This window comes from Acromyrmex echinatior, chromosome 8 (genome assembly GCF_024713525.1).
Source record: "Acromyrmex echinatior isolate Ae372 chromosome 8, ASM2471352v2, whole genome shotgun sequence".
Lineage (NCBI taxonomy): Eukaryota > Metazoa > Arthropoda > Insecta > Hymenoptera > Formicidae > Acromyrmex > Acromyrmex echinatior.
In genome coordinates this window covers 8669322-8689196 of record NC_141859.1, presented here as the reverse complement: position 1 = coordinate 8689196, position 19875 = coordinate 8669322, and the positions used below count along the sequence as shown (strand labels likewise).

General features: G+C 43.1%; 1 long non-coding RNA gene across 1 annotated transcript; it reads right to left on the bottom strand.

Moving 5' to 3' along the window:
- Positions 1 to 1838: 1838 nt before the first annotated feature.
- LOC147908730 (uncharacterized) lies at positions 1839 to 19216 on the bottom strand. Its single transcript, XR_015545947.1, has 2 exons — positions 18255 to 19216; positions 1839 to 3807 (listed from the first exon to the last, which is right to left on the bottom strand). It is a non-coding gene; the product is annotated as an uncharacterized LOC147908730 (long non-coding RNA).
- Positions 19217 to 19875: the final 659 nt, after the last annotated feature.

Here is a 19875-nt window from a genome sequence, read left to right as displayed (position 1 = left end):
ATAACGCAGGCGCATAATTATACATAAAGTATCATTAAGTTGCCATAATTCTTACGTTATTGCATTATTTAGCGAGACACCCCGCTGCGGGAGATGCGGCATCTTATCCGCGGTATATAGCTACGCCGGGCACATTTTACGCGTACATGCGTGCGCGTTCCACCTATTATAATGCGATACGTGGATCGTGCGTGCATTTTCGAGTCATGAGTCACGTGAAAAAAAGAAGCGCGATTGCTACAGCGACAAGGAAACTTAATCGGGCTGAAACGTCGACGTCCGGCTCATCGGGGGGAGTTTTTCGCTCGATATGTCGTTAGCACCTTCGAAAACTGCGAGAGGTGCGGGGAAATGGTTATTAAAGTGGTGAGCTTGAAGTTAAGCCGGTGTACGTTGACACTTTTACAACGACTGGACTGGTACGACCGCTTCGTCGTATCGGGCGCGCTCGTGAGCACAGGTGCCGGAGTCGTACTAGCCGGATTTCAAGTGTAGGTACCTAAGTATAAGTATAGGAGATACATACGCGTTGGTAGGTAGGTACTCGGTCAACGTATGGTGGACGCGCACCTAGGTATCGGCGACTCGTCTCGGATACGCTCGCCGTTTGAATCCTGCTTTTCGCAATATATACGCGGACGACGACGTTTTGTTCGTCCCTAGCGGCTACAAGCGCGCTTAACTGACTGTGAATTAAAATTCCGGAATATAAGCGATTGCTTACGACGATTAATCGCACCCCTGCTGCTACGCACTCTCTCTCTCTCTCTCTCTCTCTCTCTCTCTCTCTCTCTCTCTCTCTCTCTCTCTCTCTCTCTCTCTCTCTCTCTCTCTCTCTCTCTCTGTCTGTTTTTCTCTCTTTTTCTCCCACTGGTTCTCTGTACGCACATGGGTACACCATCGCGCCGTCAACGACCGACAGAAAGAGAAAGAGAGAGAAACGATCCTTTATTTTCAGTATCGAACGATTCTTCGGAGCATTTTCGAGCGGGGTCCGGGACATATATCGGCGCGCGTTCGCCGCATCGGGTTTCGATAAATCTTACCGCGTCTCTTTTACCGTGGACCTCGATCACGCAGCGTCCTGACTCGCGAGAAACCGGACACGAGAAATACAAACGTCCACCGGGGACCGGCTTTTACGGTAATTCGTGCGTCGAGATAAATCGGGCAATTGAGGGGAAATGAGAATTTCCTTCATGCTTATCTATCGTCTTTCGTGCGCGATTCATTAACCTGTTATTTCCATGCTTGCGAGAAGGATTCTTAACAGAATGTGTTTCGTGAATTACACATTTTGCATTTTAAATTGCAAGTTGCAAAGATCGTGGTCCATCGAAAGAAATATATTTGATCACATTGAAACGAGTTTTCCCTCGCCCGACTCTTTCAAGTACGTCATCCAGAGACACCCTTCTCTGGAACCATCCGCGACTTACGGCCGGCGGAGGTTGAATTGTACGACGCCTCGAAGAGGCAGCGGTGAGATTTAGCGCCGTGCGACTCTCGGAAATGGAACGGCTCGAGATGAGATGAGGTACGCACGGCCTGACCTCCGCCACGGCTATCTTCGATTTATCTAAATCAGCGGCAGCGCAAGGGGAGGACGCCGCGCAAGGGTTCGTATAATGCGTGTTACACATAATAAAGCAGGAACGCAGACGCGGCCTCGGTGCCGGGGATACGGCATACGTTTGCCACCGCGCGTGCACATACGCACGAATGTGCGTATATATATATATGCGCGCTTGTATACGTGCACACGCGGCGAAGGAAAGGGGGAGAGCCGAGGTGGTTGCCTCGCACAACGGGCGCACGGTGCTCTGGCAAAAAGTACATTGCATTTATAAGTCATTTATTATGAATTACACGATGGTATATTTAAAATGGGAGGCATGTCTTGTACATGGATATATGGGATATCGAGATTATAACGCATGTGGCGGCGCGGGCGGGAGGGAGCGAGAGGGGGTGAGAGAGATCCGAGACTACAAGAGGCTGCGGGTCCGCGTGCGCAACCGCACGGATATCGTGTAGGTGTTCGCTCGCGTGCGTATATCCTACCTGCGTTCACGCACACACCGATCGTGCGTGCACACGCGTCTACAAATTGATATAGCCGGCTGCATGCCCGCGCCGGCTCCCGAATAAAGCTCGGAGATCGATCTTATACGTGTATCTATTAAAGTGAATACTCATTTCGAAATATAAATCGTACACCGTATCGATGGATCCATACATGTAAAATGTAAGGCATATATGGATATTAATGTGTTTATTACAAATGTGCAAAATTTATAAAGGTTGCGCTTCGTGCAAATCACACGCGCTTTCTCCTCGCTACAGATTCTTCGATCACTTGAGGCAATCAATATTTTCCAGGTGATTAATAATCGCGATTATTGTTAGATATAACATAGTTGGTAGATCAGTCGTGTGCGATGAGAATCTTTCCTCATCTCGTGGCGTCGTTAATGACGTTACGTCGTTTGTCGCCAGAAAGTCGGTTTCGAGTCAATTAATCTTAGCAGTTGGCCGATGCATCGGTGAAAACCGTTCGACAAGGATAATTAATCGTGCGCATGCCTTCCGAAGTCGCTTACGGTATGATTGCTTTCTTGCAATAAGTATGCGCTACGTCGACATCGGTGACGTTGTTAACGTACCTATCGCAACATGTTAATCGGCAAGCGTACGATAGTGCGGATATTTGTATGTGTGCGTATGTGTTTGCGCGTACATATGCAATCGTGTGGTGCCAGCGGTGTAATTTTCACGTCGTATAAAAAATCCCACGCCTTGTTCCTCGATTGTTTAAGCGGTGTGACGTGTCATAACTATACAAGGTATCGATAGAAATCTGTTCGTTAGATCCGTCGAATGCCGCGCGAAAGGTCATCGATACTTACAATCGGAGAGAGATCAGCGCGTATCAGTGTATATGTCGCTTATAAGATCTATCTAATAGATAAGTTGCGCAAGTTAGCGAAGCTGTCTGACAAATTGTCGGACGTTTTGCGTTGCACGGTAGTCTTCGAATGCCTCGGTATCGTATTTGGTTATGCTTATCGCTTTCTAATGTCTCCCTGACTTGTCCTTGCTGTTTATATGAGCCGTCATATCCAATCATTATCACTTTCATGCACGATTAAAGAATGAAAATATTAAAGGAGTTAATTTCATTCGATATACACTGTTAGTACGTATCAAAGGACTCGTTGCTCAAGGCGATTGTAACCCGATCCTTTACATAACAATTTAACTTCCATATGTATCAAAATATAAAATAATCCATTTCTGTGGGGTTAGTAAACATTTTACAGTAAACATTGTCCATATTAACGTACGCATTTTTTAAATAAATAGTAAACTATATTTGTATTAAATTTAATATATTTTCTTGAATTAAATTGTTTTAATCAAATTAATGATATTGAATAAGAAGAGTGGCGATCTATAGAAATGACTAAAAATATGACTCAAATTAGATATTATTGGACATTATGCACTTAACAACCATCGATATTTTCAATCGATTTGTGAAAAGTGAAACAGATGTTATTTATCAAGATGTTGGATACGAACTACAATGCCCATCATACATCGTATCATCTCCAGATTGCGCAATGACGAAATGAGATACATGGATAGCGCATATACGAACGCATCCGAGAAAGAAGAGGCCACGGGTGTGTTGTGTACCGGGCTAAGGGGTAAATGGCCTTCCAACAGCCTAGACGTGCCTTGACCCGACAGAGAAGGAGAACCGTCGAGAGATGCTGGAGAAGAAGAGGGACGAGTATACGCCTGTAATAAGAGAGAAGGTATTACGAGCGAAAAGGAAACGGAGTGAAAGAGAGAAAGATAGTTAGTTTAGAGAACAGGTGCGCGACCATTGACCGCCGGCTTCGGCTGCCCACTGAATTATCATATACGTTCCTTGCGTCGGCGATCGAGCGATTTAATAGCGTCGATTATCGGCGAACCGTGTGCCTAGGGTGAGGTCAATTAAGATGGGTTACCGGATAATAATACGTTTGGGGGTGCGCGAGAGCTTTGCGGTTTAGAATCCTCGCGGATTAGCCAGACGCGGTGCGATCCTGTGCGCCCTGGAGAGATTACCTCATCGATAAATGCGTGCAAACAACGGGAATTGTATGCGACGATGCGTGCGACGCGACGGCGGCATAATATTCATGGTAGAAGCATTTACGACGATGCATCCAACGGCCGTTCGTGACACGATGAGTCAAGTCGAGTCGAGTCGAGCTGCGCCGCGCAGGCCGGCTGTTAATTACCGTGAGCCGCTATTAATTGCCGAGGGTATGCGCTATCGTTGCAAATTAATAGGAACTCTTAACGGCGACGTAGATTTTTACGCTACGTACGCACTACGGACGCGCATCGCGCTACGGTATGCATCGCATTGGTGCAATCTATGACGGCCTTATACAGTCTGCGCGCTCCCTGGAAGATTGAGCCTTAATGGCAGAAAATCTAGCGTAATGGCCAAGATCTCCTTGGATGGAATGCAACGCTCGTCATTTTGTGCTTTTTTATATCAGCATACATGATAATGCGCCGACTCTGATATAATCGAGATATACTATCGATAATTGCACTCGCCTCCATAATTCCGCATCGATCCGAGACAATCTCGAGCGGGTCTTTATCATTATGGAATATTCTCCTAAATATAACGTTTTACTATCGTAAGTAAACGTTTTTCGCACGAGTTACGCCCTTCTACTATAGATAAATTATATACTTTCAAGACAGTAGCGCGTAACTATCCGATCGCGGTAGCAACGGTAATTGTAATGAAAGTACAGTTTAGGCTTGGGGTATTAGCAACAATGTTTCTTTTACCATTTATCACGCTATATTTCAGCGTGATAATGTTGAAACCGGTTGCATAAAAAATGAGAATGAGTGCCCGTGACGTCAGAACAGTGAGAGATCATATCCCAGAAACCTTACATATAATTATAATAAAAAAATATAGATTGTTCAATTGATATATGGTAACCACAAGTGAGGTATTAGTTTCACAGCTGAATACAACGTATAATCGCGATAGCAACTGCAATATCAAATGATAACAGTATTATTTTGATACGTTCGTTTATTTCCTTCCTATTTGTGACACACCGTGGTACTGGCAAGTCTCGTTAAAGCCGCACACTTTCTCTTAGTTAATAAATTAAGAATAAGAGTTACAAGAATTATGAAAGAGTTGTTCTAATAAAAATCACAATAATATTCTTTTAACAACTATAAAAGACTATTATATGTCTTGCCAGTTTTACACATTTCACAATAACGTAAATTAAATTATGACATTTTAGAAGAAAAATTATTTAGAGAATGTACTGTTTCGATACGTAATAACGCTGTAACGCATATAAAAGTGAATATAAGTCTTCCATCATTTGCAGATTAACACATTATTTGTTAATCACTATGTAAAATCGTTTATGCCCCCTGGGGCAAAATTCCAATCGTAAGAATCATGTAATGTCTCGAACCCTCTAAAGCGGTTATCGCAATTCTACGATCGAGTCCATTCAAAGTGATTGTGTTTTCTCGAGCGTACGATGTCCCTTCACCTCCGGTTTGCTAAGGGCATCAGCTGGGAGCACCTGTCTCTCATCGTGGAAGTCCACTCGATTTACTGGCAAGATTCTTTAAGAGCGAATGAATAGAATGGGTTGTGACCGATTGACATGCGCGATCATTCGTACAATTATATTTAGATCTCGTTATTCTCATGAATAAACGAAGAGGAGCAATTCTCGTCTCTGTCTGCCATTTCTATATATTATCGAGGTCAAGTTGACGCTATATAGAACAGGTGATTTTATCGATCGGCATAGTGCAGATGTGATCGCAATTATCGGCATCATTATAAAGGACCATACAAGGCGCGGTTGATATAGCCTTGGCCAAAAGCTACTTTTAATAAATCCTGGTGAAATCGCTCTGAATTGACAGGCGTGATTCCGCGACTAATGACGGCTGTAAAGCCGCGAAGCGGATTTGTTCCGAGAGCTGGTCCCGAGCTGGTCTCGCTCTTCACATGCATACGAAATAGCGTTCGCGCGTCGTAACAATATACGGTCCGGCACGGTCGCGTTGTGCGTGCGGCCACGGTGCATGAGGCGTCGATGTGTGAATCCATACGCGGTCGCCGGTCGCCGGTCGCCGGTCGCCGGTCGCCGGTCGCCACGGTGCCAACGTGCGTGGGCTGACAGGCTGACAAGCTGACAGCAAGCCGGACTCCGACCACCCGACACCTCACTGTCAAGCGGACTGGGACTCTCCCGTAGCTTCTCTGCTCTCGTCTCTTGTCTTTGCTGTTCTTTTGCTCTCTTCTCTCCCTCTCTCTCTTCTTTTCTCATTCTTATGCTTCTTTCCCTTCCCATCTTCGCTGTTTTCTTTCTTTACTCGTCTTCCGCGTCCTCAGCCGGCTGTTCTATCTCATTCTCCAACCTGAGAGGACTTCATGGTTAAAAGGTCCTTCGTCTCGTGACTGATGCGATTAGGTCCCCGCGAAAGGGATAAAAATACTACTGTCCAAGAGCTGTCGATTCCGTCTGCCTCACGCGGTGGGATTACTTGCCAAGGATATTGATAGTTTGTCATGGCACTCTTTATTTAATTGATAGACGATTAATGAGATCGTGACATGTAACTGTTCGATTTATACGCGCGTGATGTGAATAACATTATTACAGCGTAATTTTCAGTTTGTCTTGACGCGGTTAAGTTAGTAATGGTTGCGTGGGATATTAATAAGCTGTCTATTAATAGCCTTTTATGAGTGATTAATGAGTGGTTATAACACGTGTATATAACGGTTAAGATTTGCGCAAGACGACGCCACAGACTACTTGGGAGAGTATAAAATAAAAAAATTAATTATCGTGTAATGAAAGATTTGCAAAATTTTTTTATGATTCAGTATAATTATAGCTATACAAAGTAATTATGGTTGTACGTTAGTAAAGGATGTGCTGAAAAGATGCTAACATCTTTAAGTCAGTTTTGTCGTTACGTAGAGCCGTACACCCAGAGTGTATCGGCCAGTGGTATGCAAAGACTGTCCCGGTATTGCCATGTTGCCGACTGGCTTTTGAAGCATTTTACCGAAGATAAGCTTCGCAATCTTGCGTGAGAGGCCGGCGTACAATTATTAAGAACCGGTAGAATCCACGCTTGTTCTCGGACCGGAGCGTCTTATAGGACTTAAGTACCTATTCGTTGTTGTCGTCCACGAGTACGTCTCCTGCAATAAGATGCGTTTCGTGCTCGACGATAAATTTCTACGCAACGACGGACGGTTTGCTTGAGGATTCTACTTCCTGACTGAGAAGTAACCCTCACTGTGTGTGCGTCATCTCTGCCATTCACCTTCGTCTTGCTAACATATAGGCACCGTTTTTGTTCCTGAGTTCGTCGCGCTGATCGGTATCGTTCTGCGACTTCGTATTCGTACGTTCTCACTCTTGACTGCGATGTATAATATAAGATAACGTGAACGTCACGTAAATGCTCCAAGTAAGTAATGAAGCTAATGCATCTAATAGAATCGATGCTCTAGGATATACTTTCCAAAGCCTTTATGATATTGATTTCACGCTCCAGGCATTCGTAGATTACATAAGATTCTTGTGAAAGTAAATTTATCGTATTTTTCATGCTGGTTTAACTAACCCGTTACTTTAATCGAATTGCTTGTTAAAATTATTCATTTTCATAACTGACATAAATTTGAAAAAAGCTGCTACTTTTTAATCCTCCGTCTGTAATTTGAGTATTTTTTGGCAACGAATTATAGTTCCACTCTTAAAAAAAAAACAGTTTGCCGATGAGGGAGTAAAAATATGATTGCAGACGGAGAATCAAGATATAATTCTTTAAATATAATTTATTTGTATGATCTGGACATTTAAAATGTTAATTTCGATTTATTGTCTTCTGCATATATTTTTGAATTTTGTTGTCACGAATCGGTTTCGCGTAACATAATTGTGCAAACAATGCGCGAGATTTACGAAAAAATTTTGACAATTTGTTATCGAGGAAAATTGGGAAAAATTGGTATAATCTTATTAATCAAGTCAGTTGATTAGATTGTATTCGAACAAGGCCAATTACTTTGCACATATACATTACACACAAGATGGTGTCAAGATAATTGACCGGATAGAAGAGAATAGGCGCAAACGTATATTTTACATAGCAATGGATTTCTTCGATCTTCTTTGCTTCTATCTGTGGATCGTAACAGTGGTGTCTTATTCATGACAAGAATGCAGATAACATCTTGACTAACACGCAACAATGTCGAACGCATACGATTGAATGTTCTAAGAATGTTCTATCTATCGTAAATGAATCTTTTATTTCAATTTAAAGATGGTATCTAATCATATATGTCATATTTAATAAACCTGCGTTAATCTTGAGTTTAAAAAGTAATACATTATTAAGACCTTTTTTTTTTATTTATCATTACTATCTCAAATTACGACGTCAGAAGCGAAAAAATACACAATAAAAAATTTTACAAAATATGTCAATATTGAAATATAATATGTTTCAATAAAACAACTGTTGTTTAATTGAAAAATATTTCTATATTCAAATATAATTTGTAAGAATTTTTATTTAGTATTTTCTCGCTTTTGACATAATTTTAAGATAGAGGTGAGTAAACAGGAGTCTTAAGCGTCCACTTAAAAAAATATTGATGGATTTAACACCATGCGACATTTTTATAATTTTCACCGTGACAGAGTATTAATATTAACACTAACAAATGTGAAAATCCATGGTGTTAAATTCATAAAAGTTAATACATAGTATATTAAATTCATACTGATATTTTTTAGAGTAAATTTTAATTATATAACAGTTAGATAACGTGGACTGTGGGAAAATTGTTGATAGCTTTGCTCGTTAATTTATTACATTTAACTGACTATTAAATTTTCATATATCACATTTGTCAGACGCTCATTCGAGCACATTTCCATAATTTTCGGAAATGTAGGCGTTTCCGTAGTGCTGTCAGGCGTGGACGCGGCGAGGGAAAAGATTGCACTGCAATGCGGCACGTCGTTGGTCACAAGGCATTGTTCTCCGGTCGCAGTACATCAATTCCACGAGTGGTCGCGAGCGGTTCACCCGCGTTGGCACCATCCGGCCAGCCCACGCGGGTACGTTCGCGTATCCAGCTGCGCTGTTCTGTTTCATTCCTTTGCGCAGAGCGAGCTGCAAATGTTTCTCGGGCCGTTATAGATACTTACATAAAGAGGGAATGATGTATGCCGCTCGATGGGTAATATAATGTAGGCGGCTAACGAGAAAGGGCTCGGCGCAGCGCCGCCCGTCGTACGTAGCTACGTACTGCGTGGCAGTAAGGGTAGATCCGTAAATCCGCAGCCTTCAACTAAATCAGCGCGAATAACGACGCCCGTCGTCGTCCTCGCCGATGGTGCATGCTTTCTGCAACGCGGGCACTTGCAGCACCTTTGCCGCGAGGCAAAGCTTTCTCGCCTTCGTGATTCCGCGACGCCTCGGCAAGGAAGAGAACATGGAGGTGCGGACCACGGCAAGGGCATCGCCGCCGTGTCGCCGGATCATCTCTGGAGAGAAAAAGAGAAGATCAGGGTCGCACCGATATGCGACGACGAATGGAAACCAGCGTGCTGTTCACTTGCTTCATTCGCTCGCTCGTTTGCTCGCTCGCGCAATTCCAGTGTTTTATGCTCGCGCCTATGCATGCATAACGAGCTCCAAAGTCATAACTTTCTGCTTAAACCATTCAGTTTCATGACCGTAGGAAATAACCAGTTAACAATCGCTTATGGAGGAAGGGCGGTAAGATTGGCGCCCGTTTCTCCAATTTTGATAGCTGTGCCGTAATCGTCAGCGTTAATTTTCGTACCGCGCATATTCCGGATTTCTATTTGATGTTCTCTATACGAGCGACGCACTGAAAATCCATGAGACGCGAATCCACGAACTGTTGTCCTATTTCTAGACAACGAGGCGATTATTACTATCATAAGTGTATCAGAGAAGCAGTTGAATGCGAATATAAAAAATTTTTGAAAGTTTTGACAAAATTAATGCATTGCAATCGCATCCTAATTTTCTAATTATATACACATTGTTTTTTGTATTAGGTTGAATTTCCACAAGAAGTGAGAATTTTTACTAATGGTTTTAGATCAACTCTCTTCTGGCGTTTCTATAATTTTTTCAATCTGGATGTATCGATGCAATATAAATTAGACCATCTTACTAGCTCTTTTGGGGTGGAGGTCTATGTTTGAACTACAAGAGCTATTTTTCAGTTCTGAAGTTATTGCAAAATTTCAAACTGTGTCCCTTAATTCGAGGAGATACGCAAATCTCTCAAAAACATTTCTCTCAGTTAATCATATGCACATCTTTTGTAAATCATAATGCTTTCAATTATTAGTTAGGTGACTAGATTCATGCGCTTTACTGCCTATTGACAACGCATGGCCATTAGCAATTCTAAACGGTGTCTCGTGAGAGGCGGTCATTAGTAGCAAACGTACTATATAAGTAATAATTATACGTTGAGGAACAATCGCGCAACGTGAAGAGGAATCCTACCTACGAACGTCACTGACGGACGCAGTGCGCGACTTCGTACGTGGACCGTCATTCTCTTCTTTCTTTCTCCCTCTTTCCTTTACTCGTCTTCCTTTCTAGAGATTGCTGTGCAGACTGCGACTCTCCTCCGAGCACTAAATAAAGTAAAAGTTTAATGGCGCACATCCGTTGTTCCGATAGATATCTTAATGCGACCGGATTTTCAAGTCCCTTGAGATAAGTACGCGCCGATGAGACTCGACGGCGTAAGGGCCGTTAAACGACGGTGCATCCAGCGTTTTTTGGGTGCCACTGGGACGCGCCTTTAATGATCGTCCCATAACAATGTCGATCGGCGAAGTGGTTATTAGGCGGAATTCCGTGTCCGCCGAAGATTCCGTCCGATAACGCTCTTCGATTCATTGTATTATTTCTCTCGTCGAAAACGGGTTGTTGCTTGCGCGGTAGTAAAAGTTGGGTGGACGCGACTCGACGCAGCGGCACGTCCAATTAAAAGGACCGCGAAATGATCTTTACTTAACATAAGTCGCAACGATATCTCGATCGGCATCCATGTTTCATTTGATCGGAAGGAATAATACACATGTAAGAACGCTACGATGCGTTCTTACGGTACGCTTTCTGAATTCTAATAATCGAGCTCGTCCCTCGCACGCGCATCGGCGCATTAACTTGCATTAACTGCAAGATGCTGCCCGTATCTCATAGCAAGCGCGGCATATATTGTCGCAGATTTATATTCATTCGATGGGGATCGGTTCTCCCTTAAAGTATAGGCTCTCGAGAACTAGAGCGCTCCTCTACATATCGAGATCCGTTGCGTGGAAAGTCTGTAATTTCGCCGCCGGATCCTTACTTCAGATACAAGCGCTATGAAATAATAATGGCGCCGCCGAGGCAATTACGACCCGAGGCTCTGGACTTTGTTGCCTGTCGCATACTCTGCTACCTGTCGTAAGAACTCGAGAATTACCTCTTTGGCTACGCGTTGTTGGTTCAACGACACTTTCATCATTGCCGTCGTCTTTTTAATCTAACCTTGACAAGATGCTACGACTGCGTCATGATTATGTCGTTCGAATTGGTTTCAAATATTACGATAATGTAGCCACGTTGCAAATCGTCTTATTCCAATGTGACATCAAGGGCCTTAACAGCAACATTAAAGCAAGTGCATTCCATATAATCTGATTTTCTCTTTTTATTCGTGATATCAAAGGTAATGTTCATGTCATGTAAAGTGATTCGTTGAAGCATAATTCACGTTCGTTATATGCTACATTTGCTACATCCTCCTTGCTCATTGCTTAGAAAGTTGAAGATTAAGAAACATCATTTTTCACATGAATGTTAAAAAAATTGACAATTTTTCAATCATCAATGCAAGATAACTACTACTTTCAGTAGCGAAGATTAATTCGAAAGATTGAAACATTGTCAGAGCTTGTTATGATCGAGATTAATCGCGCATTGTATGACACTGTGGGCGTCAACGAGCAAAGAAGTCTTTAGTCATTAAATTCGAACATTAACAATACGATGCGTATTGTATTGCTGATTATTCAAATATTATATAATTGTAACTGAATATATTTTCTGCATCCTTGATGGTAATAATAGATATTTACACGAAAAGAACGGATTTGCGAAAATAATTAAAAATTTAACTAAATTTCAGGTCTAAATAGAAACCTGAAAATAATTCTATTGCGTTATCAAATAATTAAGTAGGGTACTTACACTGGTTGCTGAAATGTGAAATTTTTTTGCAACGTTGCTCATCATGCTTCATCTAGTTTTATACATATTATTATTTTGATAGTTTAATAAAAAATTATTTTTACTATCTGTAGCTACTTAAATTTTTAGATGTTCCACCAGAATTGTTCTTTCCGTGTATAAAATCGTCTGCTTGTTTCTATTTTTCGTCAGTGATATATATCTAAAAAATAATAGTAAGGATGGTCTGTGATAGTTTTGTTCTAAAATCGATTAGGCAAAATTTTATAGATAAGAAAATGATAAAACAACATGATCGACTAAAACATGCGATTCCTCGAGACACAACGATTCGCGGCGAATGAAAAGAAACGAGGCGCGGGGAGAGTCTAAGAGAGTCCCGGGGGAGTAAATATCTGTGGGTCAGTTCCAGGCCGCAAGGGCCACAAGTCCCTTGAACAGTCGCTATGCTGGCCGCGCGGCATGGCAGGTGAGTTATATTCGTTACTGTGCGATGGGCAGACCCGGACCCGGGGAGTGCCCGGAGGAAACGAGTTACCCTGCTTTATTCCAGTTTAAACGGTCCGTCAAAGTCACCATTACCATTCCACAGCGCGCGAACCATTTATTTATGCGGTGCCCGGACGCGCCGCTTATTTATAGCCGTCAATTAATTATCGCTGAATAATGAGCGCGCACATCCGCGGAATACATTAGCCGAATCGCCATTCTTACCGACGTTTACTCGCGTCTCGGGGGCGGACGATTCTCCTCAGGTCTGCCTCCCCTTCTCCCCCTCCCCTCCCTCTTCGGTCTACTCTCCCTCCTCAATAATCGTCCGCTCGGTAAACCCCTTAGTCGATGGTCCATCGTTCGTCTTTCCCAGAGACGCGTGCCTACTATACATGAGACCCACACATAGAAATCGTTTCACACCGTTTGCTCGTTAGATTTGGGTGAGAAGGAAGAAATATTGGTAAATTAATAGTGTAAATTAATTGGTATGAAATTGATTAATTTATCGTTCACATCGAGGCTATGAAGCGTATATTGATTTTCACATACTAATACTGTAGACGGTGGATTGATGAATTAACATAATCAAAGTCACGCTTAACGAAGGCGAATAAGTGAAAGAGTGCCTGAAGATGGATCGTCGGGCGGAGAGTAGATTTGTCAATGTTGGCGCCTGAGAACTGCCGCAGATTTCACAATGTACTTTTAACGGTTGTATTTTATTTATTTTTTGTTATAATTTGATCGAAATGGCAGCATTCTTTATATTCGGAATATACAAATGTAATAGACGATAAAATTGGTTATTATCATCTGCTAATTGTCAGAGCATTGTCTACTAATTGTCAGAGTCGCTTATAATGTTTTTTAAAGTACAGTTTCGATAAAAAAACGATCTCGGCAAACTCGTAATCCATGGTGACTTTATCAATGCTATTCTTGAGACGCTACATCACTAATTAAGTATAAGCTCCAGAAAATTAAATCCCAGAAGGGGCGTTCATTGCCTATTTTGCATAATGAGGGAAGCTCAAGCTGACGTTGTTAGCAACAGCAACAGTCCGCGTCTTAATGCCGCGTGATTGTAATTTCCGAGTGAATTCCAGAGAAACAGAGGAATAGCAGTGATCACTACGTTCTCGAGGAAACGACGTGCTATTGCGGTGCATACAAAACGTTACTCATCGATTTTGCCGACGTGCCGCGGTGAACGTGGCATCTATATGTCCATATGGGGGATACAGGCCAAATAATAATAAACGGGGATAAATACCTAACGAAGGACGCGAAGGTTGCATGGCTATGGCCCATTCATATAAAGCGGGCGAATCCGTGGAGGGAACGGAAGGGTACGTTCTCGAGCAAACGGCGCGGTCCACCGCGGACAATAAATGACATTGGACCGTGATTCTCGCGACGATACGACGGCACGATCGCCGGTTTCTGTCTGGTTTGTCCTCTCCTCCTTCTCCCATGATTTCTCCTTCCTTCTTCAACGATACGGTCTTACCCTTCGCGTCTTGACGTTCTCTTTCTTCTTCTCCTCCTCTTCCCACGTCCTTTTCTTCCTTCGTTCGAGCGTAGGCAGGTTAGCGTACGAGTCGCGGTCAACTCGCCAGCTCCTCTCTCTGCTCTAATGAGCTTGCTATTATTTGCTTTATTGAATGCAATTAGAGCTTACTCCGTGTCCCTGCCCCCACTTCTTGAGTCCCGAGCTACCACGTCCTTTCGACTTCCCCGCACAAACGTGGTGGTTCACGCACGAATGCGCTCACACATACACAGGCGCGGCCGCGAGGTCCTCGATCCTTGCCACGATTCTTTCGCGCTCACGCGGCTCCGCAACAGGTACACGACATGCACGCAACACGCGGACGCGCACGGACGCGAGGTATCGCGCCGAGGAGACGGCGGGGGCATAGCAATCAGCCACAGACATGCATCCGCACACTACTGTGTAATTTCTAGAACAAAAACCTCTCCGTAATTGTGCTCATTATCTTCGGGGCTCCAGAAACAAAGCGGACGAGAAAGGGAAAGGAGCGGCCACGCCGCGTCGGATATCGCGAATCGGGTGAACTTCCGTTCCGCGAAGGCCTTACGTTCTCCCTTTCCCCTCCCTATGATCGAGATTTCTTTTGCGACGTAATGACGTTTCTGGTGTGATTTGTTTCCATGTAACAAGCAAAGAATTGATTTATTGCTCGAACTAGGATACTTCGGGAGAAAAGGAGTATTACGTTTGAAACAGTCATAGTTAACATATTTCTGGTCGTATATATGCATTGTAAAAAAGACTGTAACGTAATGATTCCTTGTAATTCAGAGATACTTATTATATCGTAATGTATTATTTTCATCGTTAATTTTCTCTTAAAGGATATTGTGAGATATTTGAAATATTTATGTAAATTAAAAGAATAATATCAAGCTTATACATTAAGTTTTCTTGCGCAAAGAGTATTCTCCATATATTTCAATAATAATTTATAACCGAAATTATTATTTTAATAACAGAAACGATATACTGCTTAAATTCTTTTCAAATTTAAATTGCTTCTGGCATTGCACAAAACTTCGTATCTCGTCAGATATTTGGCAAATCAGAAGGTACTGGAATGTCCAGTTTTGACAACCATGCAGCACCAAAGGGCCTGCGAAAATACGAGATAAATTGCTCAAAAAAGTATTCAGTTTAAATGCGAATCATCCAGATATTATCCTAAGCGACTTTTAATGACTCAAAACCAACGCCGCACGTAATTCCGCTATGCCAAAAGGCTCAAGAACGTGATTTTACCCGGAGAATATCTTGAATTCAGTTAATAATAAAGCATTCCTTGAAATTCGACTAAGTGTTATTTTTCGAGCTGCAATTGGAATGCTCTTATGTGCTTGTCCAAGCACATAATAAAACAAAAAAAGTCATGATGACATTAAAATGACGTTAAAATGGTTCTAAAATGGATTATTAAAAGTCACTTTTCAATCAGTCACGATTCATTTTAATATCATTTTGATGTTATCGTTACTTGTTCTATTTGAGAATCCTCCATTCAGAGCTGTATCCAGAATTTTTCTTTGGAATTCAAGTGCTCCCTGAAAAATTATCAATTCTGTAACACAAACACCAATTTTTTGCATTAATGAATTGCTTTTTTAGAGTTTAGAATATCTCCTTCTCGTTCTTGATTTTAAACAGGAAAAATATTAGGTTTTGTTAATCATAAATTTCGAGGAAGGTTTAAACACCCCAAATCGTCTTTTATTCTTGAACGTTTTACTATATCACAAGTAGATGAAAAGGAAGAAGAAAAACGAAATTTAAAACAAAAACTGGCACCAGCAACTTATGATTTGTTTTAACTTTATAATGAAATGCTACATGTAATTACTGTTGATTTCAAAATTGTTGACAATCTCATCTCCTAAAAAAGCTTTGTAAAACAACTCTCAAAAGGATATAAAACACATGATCTGGCACATCAAGCAGCCACATTCTTGCTCTATCCGGCATGTTACTTGGAAATCCAATTTTCCTCGGTTTTCTCGTAACTCGCGATATCCTTAATGTTCTCGCGACGTGCGTATATACGGGATAGATGCATTCGCGCCCAGACTTACACGCAGCGTCGCGTCGTACACTGTATACGCATCGGTCGGAGGTAGATAGGTAGGTGTAATTCGCGCGTGTTGCATCGCGTATATGCGTGTGTATGCAACGCGATGGGGGGGCAAAGCAGTCACTGGGCGGGTTTGCGAAGGGGGGGGGGGTGTACGGGGAGGAGGACTCGAGGTGGTGTAATCTACGTACCGAGTAGGTAGGATGGGCGCTGGATACACCGGGTACGTATAGGTATAATGACTGGCACTTCTATGCATTATCATACCGCTGGGGCTGGCTCTGTTGGTGCCGGGACCGTGTGCGGTGCGGTGTGCGCCTGGGATCAGCCGTGGTCGGGGAGATGAATAATTTCAGGACGGGCACGCAATTACGTGCGCGTACGTCTCGCGTACCAAGTAGCCGGTCGACGGACCACGCACGCACGCACGCACGCACGCACGCACGCACGCACGCACACGCCAACACGAAGGTGCGCACCAACGAACGACGCTGCGCCGTGGCGTGGCGTGGCGTGGCGTGGCGTATCCTCCCCTACCCTCCCCTCCCCTCCTTCACTCCAAACCCCATGGCTCCCCGTGTCCCCCCCGGGTTCGCTCATCCTGGACGATCCACAATCTTGGTATCATTTATATTTCACTGCGGGCAATTATTTCGGGCCCCGGCCGTGCCCATCGGGTGTCCGATAAGTTCGAACCGCGCGTCGAAGCCACCGCTTGCGGTGATGTTGCGCGCCGTCGCCGATCTCGGGAACGATACGAGTGGACCGTATCTTGGTCGACAGGCCCCATCGACGAATGACGCGTTCTTGGAATTTTTGCGGTAGGTAGCTCTCGGGGAAGAAGATAGAGACGCTTTTTTACGAACCGCGTGGCAGCGGTTAATCGGTCGGACCCCGTGCGTCTTAATGCCCAGGAGCACGTAGCCCTTAATCTCTCTTTCTCTGTCGATCCTCTCGGGAAGTCTAAAATTGAAGGAGCATTCGTTGCCGGATGATTGATCGCGAAGATTCGGAAATAAGCGGCCGAGCGAGAGACGAAATATTAGGATCTTCTACTATATGTGCGCGCGCGCATGGTATTACATTGCATAAGCGGTAATAACTTTGGCTCTCTGCCGGCGCGCGCTGCTCACCTTAACATCGGGATATTAATTATCGGTCTACGCGACGGTCTCACCCGATCTGCTAATAGCGGGCGCGCGAGCGAGCCGAGATCTCGGGCGGCGCATCTCGCTCTCGGTTTTAAATGTACGACCGTGCGCTCGCGTACGCGGGCGGGGCCGATAGTCAAAGTTCGTTAATTTCCGGTAGTAAAGTTATATCCGGCGGCGGACTCGAATGCAATTAAACGTTAGATGTTATCGCGGGGACGAGTCAAAGTGCCATCCACTCGGCTAAAACGAGAGGGACACTTTGAATATCAACTCGCTCGTGAGCGAGACGAGAGGAGTGATGTCGCCGGCGCGGAGGGGAAGAATACTTGCACGGTTCCTTTAATGATTTTATATCGTAGGTCTCTATACACGAGCATCTCTCGAGGGTTTTCTTCATTATAAGTTTCAGAAGGCGAAGCCGTCTGGTATGCGTCTTGGGGGGGGGGGGGACGGGGGACGATGGAGAAGATCCACCGGAGGGTAGGAAGGTCCTAAGACACTTTTACGTAAACGCGATTACCCACGCTCGTTTTCGAGTGGTTGCGCGTCAATTTCACTTGGCGCTCGTATAGCATGCATGACTTACCAACATGTCCTTTAACGAATTGCCAAGAAGGGGGATCGTCGGTTACAGCCTTGCTGACACTCCGCAATGTGAATGAGAATCCCTCGCGCAAAAATATATATATCTCTCTTTTTCGAATTAGACTGTTTAAAAATATTTTCGATGCTCAAAAACAATATAATAAATTTATTCAAGTCATTTAAAAATCTATACTTTTTATTATCGTAAATCACTGAATATGGATTACTATATCATTGAAAAGTCTGCTATACTTTTCATCAGATTTAAAATATACAATTATATTTTAATAATTACTTAATCTTATTTTACCAAGTAAAATCTTTTCTTTTCGGCATCGCAAACTTTGGAATCTTGTACGTACACAAACCGCGACTACTGATTCTTCAAATTGGTATCAGGTTGCTTCTCATCCTGATGAAGTGAACTGCAACGTTCACAAAACGTTGGCATTAACGACGTATCGAGACACGGAGATGACCCGCAAACCGCGTAACTTCTTTGATTCCTCAAATTGTTGCCGATATATCGAGCGAAGTGTCTGTCTCCCGCTAACCGTACACCCTAACTGGCTGGCTGAACAATGTCGGCGGATTGTTACATTCGTATCTCTCCGTCCCCATTCTTCCTCAGCATACTCCCATTCTCCCTCGCCGTTCGCTTCGCTCTCGTTGTCACGTCGTACGCGGTGATATCAGTGTAGTGTGGAGGATATGTGTATAATATATATTATAATAATGCGAGCCACAATGGATTCGCGTCATATCCTGGCTCTGTCCCCAACTCCGGGCATCAATTAGATCAACGCGCCCTAGCCACAAGCGCAGCAGATATCTCTCACACCCATCCACCCACCCGCCCGACGACCGTGTTTCTCTTGCTCCCGCGTATTCCTCGAGTCACGTTCTCATCGTCTCTCTCCCTAGATCACCGCGTCTCTCTCTCTCTCTCTCTCTCTCTCTCTCACTTTTGCTCTCTTTCTCTTTTGCGTTCGAGTGGCGTGCAATAGAGCTATTACGGGCAGACAAGCGAGAAACTCAATTTAAATTATGACTTCTTGCTGTTGTTACGATCGTTATTATAACGTTAGCGTTTCACGGCGATTCCCGCACACATGCATGCAGCAACCAACGCGCCGATACGTCGCATCATATTTGAAGTTTATGGAGCAGTCTTGCCGAGATATTTCTCCGTCTATTGTTAGAAATGTCGATTAATGCTTAAAAACCGTTATAAACGAAGCATTCAAGCGCATTAATGAGTGGTAATAAAGTTTAAAATTACATTAGGATTGGCAAAGATTCCACTCTTGTAAAGAGAGTATTAAATAATTTCTTTTTATCTGAAAATTTCATAATAAATTTTTGCAGCTGATTGATCAATCATGAATTTGTCTTCAGTTCACCATATTTATTTAAAAGTTTCAGTCACCGATATTCATAATTGGTTCTTATTTTAAGACTGCCTTAAGATGCTAATCTGTGATTCGTTTATAATATCTTAAGACGGTCTTAAATATGCATTCTTAAATCAAAATCGACTATGGTTGGTCAGTTTGACTATGCATAGTCAGTTCTTATTTTAAGATTATCTTAAGGTACTAATATAGTCTTCTGATTGATTT